Genomic DNA, 6,363 nt, shown 5'->3' with positions numbered 1-6,363 from the left:
CAACGGCTGACCAAATTTAGGAAAAACCCCACTAAGAAATTGAAGACACATAGAGCAGGGACACAGTAACGACAAATTCCCATTAGAAAGGAGATAGTCTGCTATGCAGTTATAGGGTATGCAGTGAGTCCAACGGCTGACCAAATTTAGGAAAAACCCCACTAAGAATTTAAAGACACATAGAGCAGGACCACAGAAACAAGGTATGACATGTTCCCATTAGAAAGGAGAGGATCTGCTGTACAGTTATAGGGTATGCAGTGAGTCCAACGGCTGATCAGTTTTAGGAAAAACCCCACTAAGAATTTAAAGACACATAGAGCAGGGCCACAGTAACAAGTGCGAAATGTTCCCATTAGAAAGGAGAGGATCTGCTATACAGTTATAGGGTATGCAGTGAGTCCAACGGCTGACCAAATTTAGGAAAAACCCCACTAACAATTTAAAGAGACATAGAGCAGGGCCACAGTAACGACAAATTCCCATTAGAAAGGAGAGAGTCTCCCATAGTGTTGGCCTATGCAGTGAATGCAAGGGCTGCCAAAAATTTGGAGGCACTTCAATGCCCCTTGGAAGAGACATGGAGGAGGGCCTCATAAAAATTGTTCCCATTAGAAAGGAGCGGGCCTCCTATACTTGTAATGCCCATGCACTAAGTGTATGGGCTGACAAACATTTACCCCTGGGGGTATACATGAACATACTGTATAAAAAATTTTTTACGGGCATCAGAAACACCCTTTAAAAAAATTATGTGGGTGTTTCATCATGGACCACGGTCACCCTGGTGATATGGTGGTGGAGGATGAGGATGAGGAGTAGGACAAGAGCAAATAGCCAAAATCAGGAAGCGTATACCAATGTGTGGGTGTGAAAAGGTGCATGGGAATACACCTCCCAAGAAAAGACACTGGATTTGAGTTTATGTTACGCTGCTATCATTCGGTGGTGTTGAGAAGTCTGGCCCAATCCAGCCCTTGTTTATTTTTCTAAGAGTCAGCCTGTCAGCATTTTCAGTTGACAGGCGGATGCGCTTATCAGTTATAATTCCACCAGCAGCACTAAAAACCCACTCTGATAAAACACTGGCAGCAGGACAGGCCAGGACCTCCAAGGCATAGAGAGCCAGTTCATTCCACGTATCCAGCTTGGATACCCAATAATTATAAGGCACAGAGGAATCACGGAGGACGTTGGTACGGTCGGCAAGGTACTCCCTCAGCATCTTACAAAACTTTGCACCCCTTGTGAGGGTATCCTGCGCCTCAGGGCCTGTGCGATGGGAGGGTCTGAGAAAACTCTCCCAGAACTTTGACAGTGTTCCCCTGCCTCTGTTGGATTGAAGTTGTGTCTCTCTCGCCTGTAGTCCTTGGTTGTCCAACGAAGTGTGCCTTGTGCCGCCAGCGTTTTCAGATGGGAATTTTTTTAATAGTTCCGCAACAAGGGCCTTCTGGTACAGCCCCATTTTTGTAGACCTGTCCGCCTCAGGAATAAGAGATATAAACTTCTCCTTGTAGCGTGGGTCTAGAAGTGTCACCAACCAGTAATGACTGTCACCAAAAATTTTGAAAACGCGAGGGTCATGGTAAAGGTAGCGTAACATAAACTCAGACTACTAACAGGCAAGACTTCCGTGTCCTCACCAAGAGGATGACTGACCATGCTCTCTTCCTCCTCCTCTCTGTCCTCTTGCCATCCACGCTGAACAGACAGTATGACAGCTGTAGTACATGAAACTGGCTCCTGTCCTTCCTCCTCCTCCTCTTCCTCATTGTCACCCAATCCACATTGGGATGAGATGAGGCTTGGCTGTGTGTAATCACCCTGTATGGTTCCTTGCTCCATCTCATTGTGCTCCGCCTGCAATGCATCCTCTTTGATTGTGAGCAGAGAGCGTTTCAGAAGACAGAGAAGTGGGATGGTGACGCTAAATATGGTGTCATCGCCGCTCACCATCTTGGTGGAGTCCTCAAAGTTTTGGAGGATGGTACATATGTCTGACATCCATGTCTGAGGTCTTATGTGTGGAGTCTGAACTAAATACCAACGGCCTTGTTGATGCTGGTACTCAACAACTGCCCTCTTCTGCTCACAAATCCTGCCCAACATCTGCAGTGTAGAGTTCCAACGTGTGGGGACATCACACACCAGTCTGTGAGCCGGAAGCTGCAAATGCTGCTGAAACATGGCAAGGGCGGCGGAAGCTGTAGCTGACTTTCTAAAATGGGCACACAGGCGGCGTACTTTAACAAGCAGATTCGGCAGCTCCGGGTAAGATTTGAGAAACCGCCGAACTATGAGGTTAAGCACATGGGCCAGGCATGGTACGTGTGTGAGCTCGCCATGCCTCAGAGCCACCACCAGGTTCTGGCCATTGTCACACACGACCATGCCTGTCTGTAGGTTCAGCGGTGTGAGCCACAGATCTGCCTGCTCTTTCAGAGCTGTCCACAACTCTTCAGCATTGTGCGGTTTGTCACCTAAGCATATTAGCTTCAGCACAGCCTGTTGCCGCTTTGCCGAGGCAGTGCTGCAGTGCTTCCAGCTTGTGACTAATGTGGTCATTTCGGAGATGGAGGCTGAAGAAGAGGAGGAGGCTGAGGAGGATGAGGTGCAGGAGCTGTAGACCATGGGGGCAACCCTGATTGACCTAGGGCCCGCAATCCTTGGCATGGGGAGGATGTGTTCCGTCCCAAGGTCTGACTGGATCCCGGCTTCCACTATGTTAACCCAGTGTGCCGTCAGCGAGATGTACCGTCCCTGCACACAAGCACTTGTCCACATGTCCGTGGTTAGGTGGACTTTCCCGGTAACTGCGTTGTTGAGTGCACGGCTAATGTTTTGGGACACGTGTTTGTGTAATGCGGGGACGGCACACAGGGAGAAATAGTGGCAGCTATGGATCAGTGTGAGGAATATGCAGTCCAGACTCACGGCTACTGAGACTTGACCGCGTGGAAGACAGGGTGGTGGTGGTGGTGGTGGCTAAGTGACTGGAAGCATTATCCGCTATCCAATCAACAACCTTTTGACACTGCTCTGGGTTCAATAGTGGTGTGCTGCGGTCCCCTAGGAATTGGGACAGGAAGGTCAGACGAGAAGATGTGGGTGTTTGTTGTGGCACAATTTCAGCTTGCCCACGGCCTTGTCCTCTGCATGCACCATAACCATCACGTCCAGTTCCCCATCCCTTGCCACGTGCCTTGCCCATTTTAAATGGAGGACAGTATCTTCCACGCTCACTACAAATGACTTGAGTTTGGAGCAAACTTATATGTGATCCATGTGATGGAGAAAACAGAGTTTTAAATACCTGGCCTGTAGGTAAGTAGTTTGAACAGCAAACTGGTGTGAATGGTTTCACTGACACACTGAAAGAAATTTTTAATGGAGGTCAGAAATGGCAGTATTTTCTGACAACGTATATGTGATCTGTGTGGTTGGGAAAACAGTTTTAAATAGCTGGATTTCTAGCGCTGTAATATGGAAAGGACCTGGCTGTATTCTGCAGTGCCAACAAGCAAATGGCGCAGAAAAACGGTGTTCTCTGGATTGCTTTTTAAGCAAATAATGATGATTAATATCCAAAAAAAAGTATTCCTGGCCCCTGAGACCTGGGCCTTTGTATAGAAATATCTAACATCAGCAGAAGGCAGAATTTTAATGGAGCCTCTTGTGCTATGCACACTGCAGTCTGCTATATACCCTGCCTGCCTGCCTGCCTATATACACTGCCTGCCTGATATCTCTGCAGATGAATTAGTTAGTCCTCAAAAGGACTGTTTGTTAAGATGGATATGTGTAATGTACGGTTTTTCTCCCTACACTACCTAATACACAAGCAAATCTCTCCCTGACACAGCAGCACCTCTCCCTACACTGTCTGATTCCGGAGTGACTGTGACGAGCATGGCAGCGCCAGGTCTTATATAGACCTGATGACGCTGTGCGGCCAGCCAATCACTGTAATGCCACAACCAACATGGCTACGGCATTACAGTGCATGGCAGGCAATCCCTACATGTTCATTGGCTCTCTAAAGACCGCCAAACATCAAGGGGGGGACCCGAGCTCCCGCCGAGCAACCCCGGAAATACTCGGCGAGCGCCGAGCATCTCGAGCAGTGAGATGCTCGGGCGAGCACCGAGCAGTAGCGAGCATGCTCGCTCATCACTAATGCTGACATGAGCTGCTGGCAGACAGGACACAGCAGTGCTGGAGCAGAGGTAAGGAAGGAAGGTGAGTATAAGTGTTTATTTTTTTTTTTTAATTGTAAAGTGATTGAACCACAAATACCTGGATTGGGGGATGAGGAGGCCACACATAAAAGGGTTGGGGGATGAAGGGGCCCACGCATACCAGGATTGGGGGGATGAGGGAGGGCCACGCATACCATGGATTGGGGGATGAGGGGGGCCACGCATACCAGGATTGGGGATTTGGGGAGGCCATACATACCAGAATTGGGAGATGAGGGGTGCCATACATACCAGGATTGGGGGATGAGGGAGCCACGCATACCAGGATTGAGAAATGAGGGGTGCCATACATACCAGGATTGGGAGATGAGGGGTGCCATACATACCAGGATTGGGGGATGAGGGGGACCATACGTACCAGGATTGGGGGATGAAGAGGCCATACATACCAGGATTGGGTTGAAGGGTGCCATGCATACCAGGATTGGGGGATGAGGGGGGCCATGTGTACCAGAATTTCGGGCTGAGGGGGCCAAGCATACCAGGATTGGGGGATGAGGGGGCCATGCATACCAGGATTGGGAGATGAGGGGTCCCATACATACAAGGATTGGGGGATGAGGGGGCCATGCATACCAGGATTGGAAGATGAGGGGTGCCATACATACCAGGATTGAGAGATGAGGGGTGCCATGCATACTAGAATTGGGAGATGAGGGGTGCCATACATACCAGGATTGGGGGATGAGGGGGCCATGCATACCAGGATTGGGAGATGAGGGGTGCCATACATACCAGGATTGAGAGATGAGGGTTCCCATACATACCAGGATTGGGGGATGAGGGGGCCATGCATACCAGGATTGGAAGATGAGGGGTCCCATACATACAAGGATTGGGGGATGAGGGGGCCATGCATACCAGGATTGGGAGATGAGGGGTCCCATACATACAAGGATTGGGGGATGAGGGGGCCATGCATACCAGGATTGGAAGATGAGGGGTGCCATACATACCAGGATTGAGAGATGAGGGGTGCCATGCACACTAGAATTGGGAGATGAGGGGTGCCATGCATACTAGAATTGGGAGATGAGGGGTGCCATACATACCAGGATTGGGGGATGAGGGGTGCCATACATACCAGGATTGGGGATGAGGGTGGCCATACATACCAGGATTGGGGAAATGAGGAGGCCATGCACACCAGGATTGGAAGATGAGGGGGCCATGCATACCAGAATTGAGGAATGAGGGGGCCCACATATACCAGGATTGGGGGATGAGGGGACCATGCATACCAGGATTGGGAGATGAGGGGTGCCATACATACCAGGATTGGGGGATGAGGGGGCCATGCATACCAGGATTGGGAGATGAGGGGTGCCATATATACCAGGTTTGAGAGATGAGGGGTGCAATGCATACCAGAATTGGGAGATGAGGGGTGCCATACATACCAGGATTGGGGATGAGGTTGGCCACACATTCCAAGATTGGGGGATGAGGAGGCCATGCATACCAGGATTGGGAGATGAGGAGTGCCATACATACCAGGTTTGAGAGATGAGGAGGCCATGCATACCAGGATTGGGGGATGAGGGGACCATGCATACCAGGATTGGGGGATAAGGGGGCCATGCATACCAGGATTGGGGATGAGGGGGCCCCGCATACCAGGATTGGGGGATGAGGGGGCCCCGCATACCAGGATTGGGGATGAAGGGTCCACACATACCAGGATTGGGGAATGAGGAGGCCATACATACCAGGATTGGGGGATAAGGAGGTCATACATACCAGGACTGGAGGATGAGGAGGCCATACATACCAGGATTTGGGGATGAGGGGGCCACAGATACCAGGATTGGGGGATGAGAAGGCCACACATACCAGGATTGGGGGATGAAGGGGCCATGCACATGAGGATTGGGGAATGAGGAGGCCATGCATACCAGGATTGGGGGATGAGGAGGCAATGCATACCAGGATTGGGGGATGAGGAGGCCATGCACATGAGGATTGGGGGATGAGGGGCGCCATATGTACCAGGATTGGGGATGAGGGGTGCCATACACACTAGGATGGGGAAATTTACCAGTAGCTGCTGCATTTCCCAGCCTAGGCTTATACTTGAGTCAATAATTTTTCCCAGTTTTTTTGT

This window comes from Phyllobates terribilis, unplaced genomic scaffold (genome assembly GCF_046119375.1).
Source record: "Phyllobates terribilis strain yellow unplaced genomic scaffold, ASM4611937v1 Scaffold_10__3_contigs__length_209671492, whole genome shotgun sequence".
In the NCBI taxonomy this organism is placed as follows: domain Eukaryota; kingdom Metazoa; phylum Chordata; class Amphibia; order Anura; family Dendrobatidae; genus Phyllobates; species Phyllobates terribilis.
The sequence above is the reverse complement of the archived record's forward strand: the minus strand, read 5'-3'. Positions refer to the sequence as shown.